Source organism: Pantherophis guttatus, chromosome 4 (assembly GCF_059756535.1).
Source record: "Pantherophis guttatus breed Tessera chromosome 4, ASM5975653v1, whole genome shotgun sequence".
Lineage (NCBI taxonomy): Eukaryota > Metazoa > Chordata > Lepidosauria > Squamata > Colubridae > Pantherophis > Pantherophis guttatus.
In genome coordinates, this window is record NC_142066.1 from 110596785 (window position 1) to 110616455 (window position 19671).

Consider the following 19671-nt stretch of genomic DNA (forward strand, 5'->3'; position numbering starts at 1 on the left):
TATCCATTGTTGTTGTTATTGTTATTTCCAATACTATTAAATATTTGAAAGTTGATGAATAATTTAAAACTTCATGAAGAGGTTGAGAGCTGAAGAGTTTAGGAATATAGCATATACATACTGTTTATACTGAGACCATCTTAGAGGTAGCTGTAGTTTATTTCATATGGTTAGACTGGAACAGTTTTAATCTGTGATATCAGAGGATTTAGGAAAGCTGTTGCAACTAATCCTTCTTCTGATCAGTAATCAAAAGGGTTTGTAATTCCTACCCAAGAGATTATTAGAAAGGCCTTATTTAATATCATCCATATTTCTCTAAGGAAGGACATAATGCCTCCATTCTTAAAGGTCAGAGTTATCAAACCTTTTCTTAAGAAGCATTAGATTACTTCAAATCATGCAATTACAGCATAATCTCTCAACACCCATTTTTGCAAAAAGTAATCAAGGAGCTGGTAGATTGCTGTCTATTTTAGAGAGGCTATTAACATGACTGATTTCAAACTGGCTCCAGACATGACCTGTAAGATTGAGATTGCCATGACAATCCATATGGATGATCTTTTGAGATTGTCACAAATTGTGCTACTCTGAAAGCTCTTCCTGATTTATTAGTGAATTCTTTTATTTATTTATTTATTTATTTATTTATTTATTTATTTACTTACTTACTTACTTACTTACTTACTTACTTACTTACTTACTTACTTACTTATTTATTTATTTATTTATTTATTTATTTAAATTTATATCCAAACCTTCTATATATTTCAATAAACTTCTATGCTATTCAGTTAAGAATCAACCTTGGTATTTTGTTGCTTTCCTGGGATAATGCAGAATAAGAAACACTGCTTCACAGTAGTTTTCAGGCAGATTTAAGGTAATGTCATTTAAAAGCATTTGTTCCTACAAACAGATGTTGTTATATAGAATTTCCTAGGGCTCCATTCCATCTCAAATACATTTCAATATCTCCATGAAAGTGACTGGGAAAGGCTATCAGAAAATTTGGATTTGAATGCTGTTCAGTTGGAGGTTTATGGCATCTAATCTCTTTCTAACATTTACAGTTAATGGTATGGGGTTCTGCTGAATGTCTGCTTGCAATTGATAAAATGTCAGTTGAGATACATTAAACTGAAACAAAATCAAGACAAGGCAGAGGAGCCATAACTTCAAGAAAAATATATATCTCCTGGGTCTGAAATGAATTTAATTCACACAGAAAGTACAAATGTTAAAAAAGTAAAAAAATGAAAGTATAATCTCCCTGGTTTTCCAATGCCTCTTATCAGTTTTAGCTATGCCCCTTCTTAGAAGATGATGGGCACATGCACTGATAAACTCTAGATCTGATACTTGCAATGCAGTCTTTGCAGGAATTTGTCAAGAACTTGAATGTATACAGATCTCAGCAACCAAAATCTCAATGAGACCATATTACACTTCTACTAAAATGGTTGGTCTGGTTTGCTGGTACAATATAAAGTATTAATTATTACCTTTAGATTGTATATGGCTTAAGTCTGGGTGACAAGAGGTCACCTAAAAGGTGCACCACCTATACATGTCATGATTACACATCATATTAACTTACATTACGTTTTTCTAACTCTGCTCAGCAATCTAGAACTATCTAGATAGCTGACTGATGATTTCTCAAAATCCTTTAAATCACGTATTTAAAAATGCCTCAGTATACATATTTTTAAAACAGGATTTGATTAAATTTAAGATATTAACAGCTTTTGTTTTAAAGAAAATTTAAGCTTTTGTTTTAAAATTATTTTACACTTGTACACTTTAGCTTTTAGCAATAGAAAAATAATACACAAGGAAATAAAAGAAAAATAACCTGAAAATATCCCTCTAGGATTGCAACATGTTTCCTTTCATAGTGCATCAAGGGGGGTGGGGGGTGGGGCAATAAAAGCTAATATTTGCATTTAAATTACATTTGATTTTTCCACGTAAAAAATACATCTGCTGATATTTCTCTTATGTTGCAGCTAGTAATACTGAGCACAGAATTGTCTTAAGCAAATGAAAGAAAATATACAGTAAACATGACTTGTTTTATGTAAAACCACTTTCTTTGAGCCATATATATCACAGCAATTACTAAAAAGAAAGTAACTCCAAGCTTTGCATTTGCCGAATACATTTTTCCCTCAGTGTCCAACAAGTTTCATCTTGCTCGCTCAAATACAATATGCAATAACATTTTACATTATACTATATTTTTAAAAAATGTAATCAGAAATCAAGAACAAGATTGGGCCTATGTCTAAGATTAATAAAATATCAAATTCTGATCATCCAGCTTTATTTTGAAATATTACCAAAGATGAAAAAGCTCAATACTAATTCAGAGGAATTCCAGCAGCATTCATTGTAATTTACTTTTAACCTGAATAAAGATTTGTAGGATTAGAACCTAGCTCATCAATTCTGAACATAATGCTGGTTCATAAAGGTAGCTTCTAGTAGGGCAAATAGCAATAGCACTTAGCCTTATATACTGCTTCACAGGGCTTTATACAGTCCTCTCTAAGTAGTTTACAGCATATAATGAACAGACATAGACTCTCTTCATTTTTACTTCTCAGAATGAAATATAATTAAGTGGGTAGATATGGGGGATGGGTCTTCCAATACATAAACATCTGGCTAATTAAATTAATTGAATTCCTTTCTTTTAATTATTCTACAATGATCTATAACTTATTTTAATTAGGACTTTGGAGAAAACCTCTCATACATGTAACTCCAATTCTATAAAAACCTCACTACCTAGTGCCGTGATGGCAGACTCTGAGCTCTCTCTGTGGGCATGCAGGCCGTCGCCCCAGCTCAGCCAGCTGGTCATCGGGTTTCTGCCGCTGTAGTGCGTGCGCACACGCACGCACATGCTGCCTTCCAGTTTGAGCATTACTAATCTAGTACAATATATGATTTCTGAAAGATGTGAACTGATCCTTATTTTCAGATATTATTTTCATATCATTCCTACCAAGTGTTCATATTCACAATCCAAAGTAGAAAAAAGTTAGTCAAACACAGATATTAGTGACTTAGAATTCAGAAATTGAGAAATTTCCTTTCTTAAACTAATTTTAAATTAGTCAGTGGTATGCCTAATAAATTGCCAAAAAGCAATTACCTGAGGAATTCTAAAAGATTCCTCAGGTATAAGAAATTTACTTAAACTTTCTTGTGGAAAGCACACAATTTTTATTTAGTTTTAAGGAGTTTAAATTTAAAAAGTCTTAATGGATCACACCAAATACTTACTTCTACAGCATAATTCTATACAAGCAGTATTTGGGCTGTGACCACTCATTCAGTAACTACTCAAATTTACAATGGTACTGAACAAGAGGAATTACAACAGGTCCTCCGAGATCTGGCCTTAACAGCATGCCCACAGTTACATGACTGCAATTTCTAACTTCCCACAAGCAATAGAAGAAGCTGACAGGAAGTCAAAAGCTGTGATTATGTGAAGTTCTCACTTTTCAATCTTCACACTCCTCACTTAACAATGGCAACAAGGCTTGATGGAATTATAACTTTTAAATGATACATTCATGTGGCATCCAGTTTACAACTACATCACTTAGTGACAGCAATTCCAGCCCCAATACTGTTTATTCTTCCCAAATATTATCTTGAGTATTACAGAATTTAAATTGCATGAAGGTCAGCTATTTTGCAAACATTTACAAACATTACATAAATTCAATACTCTTATCAGAGATTGTCTCAACTAGGCAGGGCTTTATGATGATGTGTTTAGAGTTGTAAAATATTTACTGTCAAATAAATGCTATGACATTATTATGGCATTTAAATTTATAAAACAGTTGTTTCTATGAAAAAGAAATTCATGGGGGCAAGAAAAGGGTAAAGATCCGTTACATATTTACTACCCTTAGCAGAGATATGGAAAGCACTGAGCCAATTTGGCCCACCAACAAAGCAACATCAATTAGAGAAGATAACTATACTAAATTAAAAAGATTTGGAAACATGGAGCAAACTACAACTGTCATTTTTAGGGAAAATTGCATCCATTAAAATGAATATACTACCTAGACTGCTATACCTTTTCCAAGTAATTCCAATTTGGCCAGGAAAGGATTTTTTCAAAGACTTCAATAAAATGATAGCAAAGTATATTTGGCAGGGGAAGAAGGCCAGAATTAAAATAAAATGTTTGCAAGATACCCAGGAGAAAGGAGGATTAGGGTTACCGGACTGGGAACTGTACTATAAGGCTGCAGCATTAAATTGGATAAGAGACTGGATAGATCTTAAAAATAAGAGAACACTAATTCTAGAGGGATTTCACCTACAACGAGGCTGGCATGCATTTTTGTAGGAGGGAAGAGACAAACATCACAGATACTTCCAACAACACATTATTAGAGGATCATTTCATAGAACATGGCAAGAGATCAGAAAAATACATTATAATAAAATTCCAAGATGCTTATCCACCATGGAGGCGCTGATTTATCCTAACGCTATGGATACGGAGAAAATGAGAAACTACAAAAAACTATTGAACAACAGAGGAGAACTACAATCAAGACAAGAATTGAAAGAACAGGGTATAGACATTGATTGGTGGCCATATTTACCGATAGAATCAAGGTATAAAACAGATCGGGCACAATTCGGATTCCAAAATGAACCAAATGAATTGGATAAAACTTTACAAGGAACGGATGAGAAAATGATAACTAAAATATATAATTATTTATTAAAATATAAATTAGAGGAAGAAGTGGTTAAAGAAAACATGATAATTTGGGCAAAATTTTTTGGATATAGTATCGAATTGGACAAATGGGAAAAATTATGGACTGTAAATTATAAACTGACAATGTCTATACCCTATAAGGAAAATCTCTTCAAAATGTTCTACCAATGGCACCTCCCACCAGTGCGCCTAGCAAAAATGTTCCCAAATACCTCTCCAATCTGCTGGAAGTGTAACACACAAAAAGGAACATATTACCATCTATGGTGGTCATGCTGAAAGGCGAAACAATATTGGCAGGAAATAAGGAAAATGATAGAAGAAATTACAAACCAGAAATTGGAAATGAAGCCGGAAACCTGTCGGAATAATCACAGCACAATATGAGAAAGGGATAAAATACTTAATTATCCATATCCTAACTGCAGCTTGCATACTCTTTGCCCAAAACAGGAAACATAAATACATACCGACAGAAAACAAAATAATCACTAAAATCACAGAATGCGCAGAAATGGACAAACTTACAAAAGAGTTACAAGAGAAAGATGACACAGAGTACTACTTAGCATGGCAAAAATGGTATAACTGGTTGGAGAAAAAGTTAGAAATACATTCATAGGGACACTAAAGAATAAGGACAATTTTGAGAAAAAAATTTGAGTACCAATTAAGGAGTGTAACAATTTAAGGATGGAATGTACATTAATGCCTCATATGTAAATACGTAAATATACAGACATATAGATAAATAAGGGAAAAATAGTCTACCGATGTGACAACTTTAAGAGCAAATCGTAAGACTGATTGATGTTTGTTTGTTTTGTATGTTGTATTGTTGTATTTATGTTTGTGTGTACTTTTTAACTAATAAAAATTTAATTAAAAAAAAGGAAAGCACTGAGCCAGTACAGAGAATCTTATCCTCACAGCAAATCCTTTAAAAATAAATTTATCACTTGCATGAAACTATTGAATTGATAAGGATTCATTCAAGATATTAACTTATTGCTCCCTTAAAATCCCTAAAGAGGTATTCCATCTAGTCTCTGGCATTAAATGTTTACTATTGCCACTGAAAGTAAGAGACAAAACAATTATTCCCAATTAAAAATTACATTCTACTTATGTTATGCTTCTTGATGTAACTGAATTGTTATAAGATTATATGCCATTTTTTTTGAATTTTACAATAAAAAGAAGTCCATGGATTTTATTCAGACAGTATATTGTTCAGGAAGTAAATACATAAGATTCATCTGCATTTCTGTAAATTTTCATTAATGAAGATTGCTTCCTTAACTCAAAAATGTTTAAAAATGTACTTTCTATTAATCAAGACTGACAGAACAGGATAGAATTGAGATGGATAGTTGGTTAAGGAGGTAAGAATTTAAGAAACTAAGACACATGTATGGTGCATCCTAAATGTTGTGGATATTCTTTCTTTGATTCTTAAGAATCAAAATATAATCTCAATAATCTCTAATGAATCTACTAATTTTGCTGCCATACCAAAACTTTTCTTGACTTGGCAAATCTTTTATTTTTCTCCTTTTCCTTCATAAAAAAGATATCACATAGTAAAACATGAAGAAATATAAAATATTTATATTTTTTGAACAAAGACTCAAATAAACTTCTATTATTTTATTATTTGTTTTCATCATGATGCTGAGATGGATGTCTACTTGGTAGGTTCATACCATTGAAAAGGTTGAGGATAGTGTGAATGCTATTTGGAAGAATTTGGTGGTCCTGGTTGATATGTGGATGGTCGGCAGTATTGGTGCTGGTTACCTGGGCCAGCAGGAGGAATGGATGAGCAGCAGTGGCAGTTCAGTAGTGAACTGAGAAGCTGGAGTAATTGCCTGGGCGAGTGATCTGCATTGCAGGTGGGGATGGGGGTCTTCTTCATTGCAGAAGCTCTCTGGTAAATGGACAGCAGGCTGCAGAACTCAGCATTGCTATCAATCAGCTATTCTTGCTTCAGCTGACAAATTGCACAGAATGTACTGTGGAGCATCAAGAATATAATGAAAGACAAGACTGGCACAGGACAAGGAAGTAACAGTGGCTATAAGATTCTGGCAATTGAAGTCCCTAGAAGAGCTGAGAGCCAGACGGTTTGTTTTGCAGAAGGAGAAATGCAGTGGACTTGTGGGGGAAGCTCTCTTGTGTTTTGCAGTAGCTGTTCAAGTGGCTACATGGTAAAGCAGCCATTTTAGTAGATTCCCTTGCTATTCTGGCAGAACCTCGGACTGAAACTGCTGGCATTCATATTTAAGATATTGAATGGAGCAGGGTCTTTTTATATGGTTTTGATAGTTGGAATGGGTGCCAGGTGTGGCTGGATTCTTTTCCTTGTGTGAGCTTCAGAGGCTTTGGTTTCTGGCTGCTGCTTAATGCTAAATCAATTTGTAATAAAGCCCACTTCATCCACAAATTGATTGTGGGTTAGAAAGTCTAACTGGTGTTTATTACTGAGACCTAGCTGGGCATGGAAGGGGCTATTTTTCTCTCTGAAATGTGCCCTCCCAAATTTTGAATGTGGCATCAGAAATGAACCAGGACAAGAGTTAGAGACTGGTGGCTGCAGGGGCCCTTATATTCCTGGATAAAAGTCCTTTGTGGAATTGGGCAGGGAGATCATGGGGATTACTGTTCACTTACCTTTCTACCTGCAATGTAGCTGCATACTTATCTGTGCTCCTGGACTCGGTGCCTTAAACCGGCAGTGCTGTGCCCCAGGCTTATCTTTCTGGGGGAATTTCCACCTACCATCTCAGGGCCAGTCACCATGGTACCATGGATCTGATTTCATTTATTCATGGCCTGACTCACATGGGAAAGATGCACTAGATCTGGTATTTGCCTCAGAGCAGTGGCTTTGGGTAGGGGATGTTAAATCAATCTCTGACATGGGTAGACCTCCCTGTTGCTTGCTTAACTCAAAGTTCTCACCATAGGGAAGTGGAGCCTATTAGAATGGCCTGCCCAGGTGCTTGATGGGCCCTATGCTGTTTCATATAGCATTGCATAGACAGATAGCATGGAAAGAGGACAACTGTATATGCTGTGGGGCATCCAAAGGGATGATTAAAACACAGAGTTTTTGTTTTACTGTATTTATTACTTTATTGTTGTTTCATTTTATTTTTACGGTTGTGAATTGTTTGGAGTTGCTTCAGATGGGTGGCCATATAAATGATTTAAATAAAAAATAGTCTCTTTAAGGATATCATTTAGGTTAACTTCTGCAGAGTACTCTTTCACCCTTGCAGTGAGGCAATTCCTAGTCACTTATGCTATACAAAGCATCTTGGGTTACTAACAAAAACATTTGTTTTCCCCAGTAATAATTATTATTTCCAAAACCAGTCCATTTCCATAGCCTAGGATTTGACATTTTTCTCAGACTCAACTTTCAATCATGCCTCTCCAAACTTCTTCCTTCCATCCACCCGCCTTCCCAAGTTCCTACTTTGTGGTGGTGCGTTACATTGCCATTGTCTGAAAACCAATTATAGTGCCCAATTATCTCAGTCTTTGCATCTATGTGCAACTAACTTTCTAGATGATCACCATTTGCCCTATGAAACTGGGGGAGGGAATCCTATTATTATGCCAAGAGATCCTTTACATTCAATTCATTGTTGGAAGCACAAGCCAGTCACACAGACTTCCAATTACTCTGTGATCCATGCTCAGACCCAGGAATAAAGACCAGCTAAACTGAGCTGAATAATACTCACTTCTAAACAAATATGATGTTGTGAAGGATCAAGAGAGGACCCAATAACTTACAAAGACACTATTCAGGGTTAAAACAGAACATCCTTTATTTACAGATGTTTTCTTTGCAGGTATCTGGAACAATCAAAGGAGGACCAGCATGGGGCGACCTTAAGTATTCAGAAGGCGGAGTTTCAGGTAAGGAGTGTCCAGGGAAAGGGGAGGGGGCCAGGTATGTATGGGTTAACCCTTGAGATGCCAGGCTGGGGGAAGTGCGTGAAGCAGGTATGGCATTTACATGTGACATATGAATCAAACAAAACTGCTTGTGGGAAAATGGGACCAATGTTTCCAAGCAACTACAATTAGATGGATTCATGACATAAGACTCTGCTAATTTTAAATCGGGGAGGAACTCTGGATTTGCTTATCAGTTCTAAGTACTACTGTGCTACAAAGCTGTTTCAGTCTGTAAGCAAAAAAAAAAAACCTCTATTTGAACAAAGCATCAAAAAGTTGTGCAATTGATGAATCTTTTTGGAAGTATTTTTGTATTCCACAGTTAAGCCTTTCAAAAGTGCAAAGCTCAGTACAAATATGATATGTCCATAGGGAAGGATTCCCTCTTCAATCTAAAATCCTGCATTCATTTCTTTCGTATTCATCTTCATGCACACCTACTTTAATCCTTTACAGTGGCTAGGCTATTTATAAAATGGGATAAAACGGATAAAAAAATCATAAGGAGCTAAGTAGGGAAGTTGCTGCTCACTTACCATTTTAGCTTCCCCCTCCACACCACCTCATCCTTTACAATAGACAACAATATAAAATCTAATCAGTTTATATAAAGGAAAATTCCAATAATTTTTGTATATGTGTTTGTATCTTAATTTCTGTACCACCTATCTTTCAGAAGCTCAAAGCACAATATGCAAAATTCTTACCTCCAATTTTCCCTAACAATACCATAGTGAGGTAAATTAAGCTCCCAATGTGCTTCCACAGATTTGAGTTTGGTCCTTCTGGTCATATTTCACTTCACCACATGGGGCCACTATGAAAAAGAGCTGCTTTCAAGTTCATCTTGGCTCTTTCAAGAGATAGAACCCTAGGCATTCCGTACATTATTATGGGGACCAGATAGATTCTAACTCAAGTAGATACATAAGTATAAATCTTGGAGTCAAGTCATGTGCAGCTTCATAGGACAATACTTGAATAGAGTAAATAAGATGACCCTGATAGAAATATGCAAAAATTAATATTTAGACAAAAGGGTCTGAAAGAGTTTTTAAGCTCTGAGAAACAAAACAATATCTTGAGATCACTCAGGTAGATATTCTGATTCACTGGCATATATGAAGTGATGGGAATCTACAACACAGTCAGACGTGCAAGATTAGGTAATAACCAATTTCAATAAATAAAGAGTCCTTGGTATTCTCTGACCTTGGTTGTTTTCCTACAGACATTTCATTACCCAAACTTCATAGCATCATCTCTGCTACTTGGGAGTGGTGTTTGCTTTCATTTTATATTCTAGTCTTGCCTGTCAGTGATGGTGGAAATGGACTTGGTGATTCTTTGGTTGGGCTGTTTACTTCATCTTATTTAGCAATTCCTTGATTGGGATATTGTTTGCTGCTTGAGTATAGGTGTAATGTTAATTACTAATCTCTGATCATCTGGGTGTTTCTTGCTGGTGAAAAGATTTTCTGGTCTTTTTGTTCCCCTTTCCAGTTGTTAATTGTCCCCTTTGGTATACAGATATCGTTTATATCTATGATGATGGCCGATTTGTCAAAGTGCCATTTGTACTATGGAAATTAAGTAGTTTAGTCAAAATTATACCTTAGTTACAGAAGAAGAAAGAGCTTAATAAAATTATGCAAGAGTATAAAGAAAACAATTCTCCTTCACTGATAATATCCAATTTGTGGGGCATTGCATAAACTTGGGGTATACAAATAAGAGTACTCCTATATGAAGTACATTATTAAAATACAGAATGATGCTACTAGCCTGGAGTGTTGTAAAAGCAGATTTTACAAATTCATAGTAAATAAGGCTATTATTGGCTATAAGTTCTCTCTGGGATCAGATACAGCCTGTCTCTGATTACCAATAACTGGAATACAACAACAAGCCAAGAGTTTGAAATCCAGGCATTTTAAAGTTGCTAAGGTTGAGAAACACTGGTTTAGATCAGAGCAAGAAAAAGAATCATTATGATCTTGAAGAACATGTCAGAGCTTTCTACTTACATTTCTCTCAATAGTTTCACTGAAACTTTAAAATAAGATGGCAGGATCTGATAGTCGTAGTCTGATAATGTCTCCAAATCCACTAAGTCTGAGGATTCTTCCTGCCACGTTAGCAGTATCCTCATCTTGAAAAACTCTATAAGAAAGCTCTTGAACATGGAATTATAACAAAGGCTTTTCCCTGATTACTGAAAATATTCATCACTAATGGAATGGACTGACCTTTTTGCTTTTTCTAGGTGTGCTATTAAAGATGTTTCAACTAGTTGCAAAACTAAATTAAGGAATCCCTGATGGCATTAAGGACTTGACTGCAAATTGAAATGTTCTCTTTATTTTCTCAATTCTGAACAATTAAAAAATGTTTAACTATAAAAATAATGCAACATAAAATAAATATTTCTAGAGACATAGGAAAAAGCTGACTTTTTAATTCATACTAAATTTAGCAACAAAAATAGACTGGTTAGTAAACAAAATGGCTATTATGTAAAAAGAGCTGTAATGGCACAGTGATTAGAATACAATATTGCAGGCCAATACTGTCAAGAATTCGATTCTGACCAGCTCAAGGTTGGCTCAGCCTTCCATCCTTCCGAAGTCTGTAAAATGAGGACTCAGATTCTTGGGGGCAAGATGCTGAGTCTGTAAACCGCTTAGAGGGCGGTTTACAGAGTGGCATGAGTCTATGAAGTGGTATGAGTCTAAATGCTAAGTGCTATGTGATATTATTCTCCTTTTTGTGATTCACTGTTATTTTATGGGAGAAAAAACTGACTTCATGAAACGGACGTTGTCTGGTCTGAACGTCCATTTTCTGGGCGCTGCGACCACAATCCATAGATGGGTTCTATTCCACTTGCCCTGACAGTTACAGAGTGAAAAAAAAAAAATCTTCCTTCGTGCTATGGCCAGGCCCACCTTTTCCAAGAACCTCCAGTCTTTTTTGTCACGAAGACACTGGAACCAGACAATAAACAGTAAGATAACAACAACTAGAAATACGACCAAAAGTCTTCCCCAACAATTGAGCAGGAAGCCCAGAAAATCACAAGGGCGGGGATGGATTGTGGTCGCAGCGCCCAGAAAATGGACGTTCAGACCAGACAACGTCCATTTTCCAGTGCGCTGCTCCTACAATCCATAGATGGGATATACCTAAGCTCACATTCCCTGGGTGGGAGGCTGACTGCTCCCGGATCCTGAATCAAGCACAACATTTTGCAACACCCTGCGGCCAAAAGAGGCCTCAGCCGAGGCATACTTATCGATTTTATAATGCCTAATAAAGGGTGACGCAGATGTCCATGTGGCCGCTCTGCAGATATCTAGTACTGATGCCTGGGATGACCAAGCAGCTGTTGCAGCGGCACTGCGGGTAGAGTGTGGTAGGATCTTGCCAGGTAAGGGCTTGGCCTTGAGCTCATAAGCCATGGAGATACAGGCTTTAATCCAACAACCCGCTGTAGGCGCAGAAACTTTCAACCCCATAGAAGTCGGGTGGAACGACACCAACATAGCCTCCGTCCGACGGAAGGAGGCAGTTCGATGAATATAATGTTTCAGAGCTCGTCTAACGTCCAGTCGATGCCAACGATGTTCTTGACTGTGCCGAGGCGACGGACAAAAATCTGGCAACACCAGTTCTTGAGACTGGTGAAAAAGGGAGTTCACCTTGGGTGTGAAAGCCGGATCCAACCTCAAGACGACTGTGTTGCTGTGGAAGATGCAGAGATCCTTCCTGATTGACAATGCTGACAACTCCGACACCCTCCTTGCAGATGTAATGGCGAGAAGGAATGCCACTTTAAATGACAGATGCTTAAGAGAGATGGAGTCCAACGGCTCAAACGGTGGCTCCACAAGTGTCTGTAATACAAAGGTAAGGCCCCAGGAAGGGAATTGGTGCACCGTAGGTGGACACAGATTAGACGCCCCATGCAGGAAACCCTTAATTCGAAGATGATGAGACAAAGTCGGATAGGGCGCGCAAGAAAGTACAGTAGACAACGCAGCGGTCTGTCTGCGCAGTGTGGAAGACGCAAGACCCCTCCGCAGGCCTGCTTGAAGAAATTCAAGGATTGAAGGTACATCCGCTGACGTTGGATCCAGGTGCCGCTCGCCACACCACATGCAGAACGCTCTCCAAGATGTCTGATAAATTCTGGAAGTCGACGGTCGGCGAGATGCCTGTAAAACTCCGATCACCTCATCTGAGAGACGATCCTTCCTCATGATGGCCCTCTCAAGTGCCAGATGGTCAACCTGAGCCACTGAGGGTCCGGATGACGGATGGCACCCTGGCACAGAGAGAGCCGATGAGGAGGAATCACCCACGAGGGAGATGCCGACAGAGCCACCAGATCCGCGTACCACTGTCTTCAGGCGCCACCAGAAGGAGCTCTGCGTTTTCGGTCAACAGTTTTCGGATTACTCTGGAGATCAGAGGTATCGGAGGAAACACATACAGTAGGCCCTCCAGCCATGGGCATCTGAGGGCGTCGCAGCCCTCCGCTCTCGGATGCGGATACCTGGAAAAGAAACGTGGAAGGTGGGAGTTCAGGTGGCTGGCGAACAGATCTATGACCGGTGTTCTGAAGCGGGCGGTGATCTCCAGAAACAGGTGAGGATGCAGCTGCCACTCGGCCGGGTCTATCCGCTCCCTGCTGAGCCAGTCCGCCTGTACATTGTCCACCCCCGATATGTGGTCCGCTCTGATGGACGATAGATGATGTTCTGCCCACTGGAACAACCTCTCCAACTCGACCATGAGCGCTTTCGACCGCGTGCCCCCCTGTCGGTTGACATGCGCTTTGGCGGAGACGTTGCCTGTTAGGATCAGCACGTGGGCGCCTTCGAGAGTGGACTGGAATTGCAGAAGGGCCAGACGAATCGCCCGAAGCTCCAACAGGTTGATGTTCTTTTGTCTCTCCGCCGGTGACCACTGGCCCTGTGTTACTAGGTGTAAGAGATGGGCGCCCCAACCCTGGAGGCTGGCGTCCAAAGTAAGGACCAGTCGAGCTGGCTCCAGGAAGTAGCAACCTCGAGTGACCGCTGGGGAAATCCACCACCGAAGGGAGAGTCGAATTTGCGGCGGTAACGTCACCTTGCGAGTTGATGTGCTGCGTCCTGACCTCTGAAAGGGGAGGAGGTACCACTGGAGAGGACGATAATGACTTCGGGCCCATGGCACAATGTCGAAAGCTGACACCATCTTCCCCAAAATTTGTGACAGTAAAAGCAGGGGAACCCGGCGTTGGCTCAAGCCTTGAGTGATGGACTCCTGGATACTTTTGATCCTGTCGGGAGACAAGGATACCTGCCCCTTTGCCGAGTCCAAGGTGTAAGAGATGCATGGATGGGACCAGGTGACTCTTTGCGATGTTGATGGTGAACCCATGTCGTTGGAAAGAATCGATCACACAGGTAATGTCACTGCGGGCCGACGCAGGTGATGTGGACAGGACCAGGATGTCGTCCAGGTAACACAAGACTCGAACAGGGACGGTTCGTAGAGAGGCCGCCACCACCGCCACCAATTTTGTGAACGTCCTGGGGGCAGAGGAGAGCCCAAAGGGCATTGCACAATACTGGTAGTGGCAGCCCGAATATTCGAAGCGACGATGGACAGGGTGCACCGGGACATGAAGGTACGCTTCCCGGAGGTCTACGGACTGTAGGAGGTCCCCTTGTCTGACACAGCCCAGTATCGAGCGGAGGGAGTGCATCTTGAACCTGCGATAACGCACCGACAGGTTCAATGTCTTTAGGTTGAGTATGCCCCTCCAACCCCCCGAGATTTTGGGGACCAAAAATAGAACTGAATAGAAGCCGTGGCCCTGATGTTCCAATGGGACCGGTTCTATGGCTCTGATGGACAACAAATGGCGAATCTCTTCTTCCATCAACGCTCTCCTGTCCGGAGAAGATGGAATCGGGCAACGTAGAAAATGATGTGGGGGTTGTCCCGTGAATTCTATCAGCAGGCCGTGGGAAATGGTCCGAAGCATCCAAGCGTCCGCAGATGATGCTTCCCATTGATGATAAAACCGCTGAAGTCGACCGCCGATGGGAGCGGGTGTCTGGGCGTCACTTGCCTCTGCGAAAAGGTTTGTACCCGGATCCTCGGCCAGGTTTCCTAGCTGGGGGCTGGTACCTCCCCCGATCTCTGGTGTGCTGTCTATCCTAGTAGCGGTCCCCGCCAAAGGATGACAAACGTTGAGAGGAGGACCCCCCTGATCCCGAATAGGCCCGAAAGGGCTGCCGTTGGGTGTACGGGACGTAACGACGCTCAGGACGCCTGAACGACAAGGGGAGGACCTTTCTCTTGTCCTTATCCTCTATCAAAATTGGATCCAAAGCCGTCCCGAACAGCTTCGCACTTTCATATGGGACAGCCGCCAGCTTCCACTTTGCCTTGGCCTCCGCTTTCCAGTTGCGGAGCCAAAACAAGTGACGTGATGTAACAGTCGAAGCCAGCATACGGGAAGCGAATTTCGCTGAGGTTAAGGAGGCGTCCGCAGAATATTCGGTGGCAGCCACTATTTTATTGATATCTTGGTGCCACCGGGTTTCTTCCAGAGGGAGACGCTCCTGAAGCTGTCTTAGCCAGACCAATGTCGCCCTGTTAAAAAATGACGTCGCTGTGGCGGTTTTAATTGCCCAGGCGGCCGCCTGGTGTGCTTTCCGAAAGGATAGTTCAGTCTTGCGGTCCTCCGACTTAAGGCCATCTAAAGGGTCTGTAGAAACAGCAGAAGAAGTCAAGAGGCTGGCTACTGGGGTGTCTATAGTCGGTAATTCCAGAAGATTCTCAAGTTCGGGGGCAGCACAAAACAACCTTTTGTCCTGGTTACTGGGTGCTGTTAGGGAACCAGGTTGAACCCACGGAGAGCGAACGACCTCTGTGAATAATTGGGGACAAGGGATGAAATCCTTGTTCGGGGTAGATAGGCGGAACAGCGCGTCATGAGGGCCCGCCGTAGCCTGGGACTCAGTAGCAGAGGAGGACGTCTTCTCAAAATTAGTGGCTAAACGGGCCTTATGTAACAGCGATTTGAACATCGACGGCTTAAACAGTCCCGTGAAGGCCGGCGTATCCGGGGGAAGATCTTCGTCCTCGGACAACTCCACATCCTCAGGGAACTCCTCCTCCTGTTCCGACTCGGTCGGGGAGACGCTGTCCTTAGGATGAGACCTGGGCTCTCGTAGGAGGAGCTGGCGGTGGGACGGGAAGCTGTTGCTGGAGAGGGACAACTCCTTGTTGTATACTCGCTGCCCATAGAGATGACAGGGCTGATGAAAAAAATGACTGAAGATCAATTTGGCTCCCCATCAGACTGCCATCGGCTGTACGTAGGCCTGCAGCCATGGGCGTGAAGGTTGCCTCTGGCTGGTGGTGGAGCCTGGATGCAGGTGTCGCCCCACCAATTGAGGACACATCCGGCAAGGACATGGAAACTCCCCTGGCTAGACCCCACGGAATAGCTGCGGTAGCCTGATCGCACCGCGACTGCGACTGAGGAAATGCAGTAGGCTGATCTTGAGTAGTAATGTCCGGACTAGGCGATCATTGACGGAGGGGTTGATCACCCAACACCCGCGAGGCTTGGTTTGCCCTCTTAGCCTTATCGCATTGCTTTTCTAATGCCCTGTGGCGCCGCAAAACGTCCTTATCCTGGGCAGCCGAAGACTTGGCCTGAGATGATGAATGACCAGCTGAGACTGCCCTCTTGCCGGTCTTCTGCCTGTGAGATGTGGAGGGTATGGTCGGGCTGACTTCAGTCTCTGAATCCGATGACAGGGGTGTGTCAGCCATGCTAACTATGAGTGCTACAAAGCACCTTGGATAATGCCTCCAGATGGCGCTGTCCCACCAAACAATCAGGGAAAACGTGCCTCACCCCTTGTTATTCGAGAGCACTTCAAAGAGGCCACAACCCGCCAAACGCCAAATGGTGCAGGGACTTATCTGGTGGAAGATCGTGTCCAGATAGGCAGGACTCCCCGCTCTGCTGTAAAGCTCTCTGCCGCCTCCCAGGTGAAATTGCTGTTGGAGAGCTATAAGATGGTGATCGGGCCAGGCGGAAAATGGCGGTCGCCGCGATCACAAAATGGCGACCGCAGCTGCTGGACGGCAAAGGGTGGACGCAGAAGTCCAATCCGCACAATGGCGGTCATAACGGCAGCAGCGAAGTCGCCCACACGGAGGCTGTACCCAGCAGCGTAAACAGCGGGGAAGAAACGTCAGAGCCTGCACGATCCCGTGCAGAAGCTCCGGAGCCACCCGCTAATTGAGAGCTTGAAACTGAGGTGCAGGAAAGCCAACCAGCTCACCAGTTGCTTCACCTCGGCACCGGCGGCTAATGAGGCCTGTCGGCTCCGCCCCATGGGGTCAGAGCGCCGAAAGCTGCGGTCCGAAACTACAAAGAAGACGAAAGAGGCGTGGAGCGGCCTGGAGTCCCAGGACCGCCCTGCGCGCCTCCGCAGCGGCCTGAATTCTTCTGCTCTCAACCCGATCTCAACAACTAATCAAAAATAAACGAAATTACCTAAAATAGCAACTAATCACCACAATTTAAAATAGCACAAGGAAACACTGCAGTCCTGTCAGGGACAGAGTGAAAAAAAGACTGGGGGTTCTTGGGAAAGGTGGGCGTGGCCATAGCACGAAGGAAGAATTTTTTTTTTTTTCACTCTGTAACTGTCAGGACAAGTGGAATAGAACCCATCTATGGATTGTGGGAGCAGCACACTGGAAAATTAAAATGTATATAGATCTCTATTTCTTTCTTCCCAGTAAGATATTTTTATACAATATCACAGAAAAGGGCCACTATAAGTTAATAATAATTAGTAATCAAGCTTAGCAATCACAGAGCTAGTTTGAAGATGCCATGAAAAGGCATGTAAAAATGTTGGTCAAAGGGTCAAATAAATCAGTGTATTTTACTGATACAGCAAGCAGACATGAAAACTCTTTAGTAAAAAAGAATGAAGCTGACTTGAGTTACATAATAAGTGTGATGGAAAAACATTTTTATTTACTATAAAAACAAATACCTTTGAATTTAATGAGCAATAGCAATATCTGGTTAAATTGATCTGGAAAAAACTCTGGTTATTATATTTGTTGTTTGACATTGGACTATAATCATTATTACTATGATGTATGTTCCTTTATCCTCAAAGTTTTCTTAATTTTGAATAGCTTTGCTTCGAAAAACATCTTAAGCATGATACTTTTTAAAAAATCTTACCTTAAGGTGAGATGCATTATCTATGATAAAAATGACTTTCAGAAGACTTTATCACATCTAAGACAGACATGAGAATAAATAAAGTTATTTTAGGTATATATATATTTTATCTGTTTTATATATATATTATTTGTTTTGTATTATTTTTCAAAAGCAGTTGGCTTTTTATTTCTTTTATTCTGTTATAGTAATTCTCATTTATTTCTCCCTTCCTGATTCACATAGTATCTTACTGAGTCTAACCAGAATAATTTCCATCCCAAAATATATATTTTAGTGCAATTAGTGATGCACAAACAGCTCTTTTTTAATGCTACCTCAATGAATACATTTACTTTAACATCTATTCTCCTAATAAGTCATTTTGTGGGAGTTCACTGTTTCTTTTTCTTTTCACAAACATGGATGCAGTCCGTAAGAGACTCTTCACTATGATTAATGGGCACTATGATTAATGGGCACCCATTGGGTATACAGAAAATTTCCCAGTCTGGTTCCCTTGAGAATGCCCCACAGCCTGGATTTCTAGGCAAAGCTAGATTAAAAGAGGAGGAGCAATAGCTATAGTCCACCTTCCCCACAGCCATCAATTACATACAGTGATAAATCAACGTTTTCAGCCAGAACAAAGACTAGTGTGGCAAGCAAACAAGAGCAGTCACAGCAAATTGTTTTGAAGCAGAATATAACTTTCAAAAGGGACAATGGAACTAGCAAAGATACTGGCAATATCATGATAATGTGCTGTTATTTCATGAAAAATTAGGCACAGCGCATCCAATTACTTCTGAATGAAACTGAACAGAAGTTAGCAAAAAAAGAAAATGAGAGAGTAGTTTCTTTTTTCCATCTCTCCTCTTTGCTTTGTTGTTAAATCAAAGCAGCTAGGAGGAAAAAACATCTCTATGTTCTTAAAAATTGTAAGGCTAATGTGTGGGATTGTGGTCCAACAGATGTTGCTCCAAAAAAGAAGTCAGAGATGACAATTATAATTTAGCAACATCTGCAGGCCACAAGTTTGACACTTCTATTGTAAAATAGTATTAGCAATTTAGCAAATTTTTCAAAATAATTTGGATATACTCTCAGGTATGAGTGTAAGCTGCTATATGAAAAAAACATAAACATTTAATTTATATTACTTCAGAGTCTCCTACTAATTAACAGACAATTTAATTAACCAATTTCATTGTATACATGATGTACAATGACAGTAAAGGCTATACTATACAATGTACTTTAATTAATTTCTACAAATTATTTAAATTTCACTTCATCCCTCTCAAATCCTTGCAAATTTCAAGGTTGCAGAGAACTTCAGAGATATAAGGTGGCAAGGTAAGAAATTTAATAGCTCTTCTCCTATTTAAGCAATGGCCAATTATTCTTTAGGGGGTTCATTTGTTCATTTTATAATCTGTGGGAAGATTTAAAATGTCTTAAACTGAAGAATGATCATAACTGTGGGTAAAAGTTTATGGGAATTATGGCGAAGAGAATTTTTTGTTATAAGATACAGCTTTCCTGGCAATGCTGAAAGATGTTATAATATGCTAACTTTTACACTGCTCAAGGCAGCATAAAAAAGCATCCTGTTAAATTTCTGTTGAAAACTGAGAAGCATGGGAGAAATTGCTAA

General features: G+C 40.6%; 1 protein-coding gene across 10 annotated transcripts in view; it reads right to left on the reverse strand.

Moving 5' to 3' along the window:
* Positions 1-19671, reverse strand: part of RARB (retinoic acid receptor beta) — a 559406-nt gene that overhangs the window by 347857 nt on the left and 191878 nt on the right. For 2 of the 10 annotated variants that reach the window (XM_087892558.1, XM_087892555.1), the window contains exon 2: positions 18033-18089. The exons of the other annotated variants lie outside the window; for them this stretch is intronic. The gene's annotated coding sequence lies outside the window, so the exon portion shown is untranslated. The remainder of the gene's footprint in view (positions 1-18032; positions 18090-19671) is intronic. 10 annotated transcript variants of the gene reach the window in all.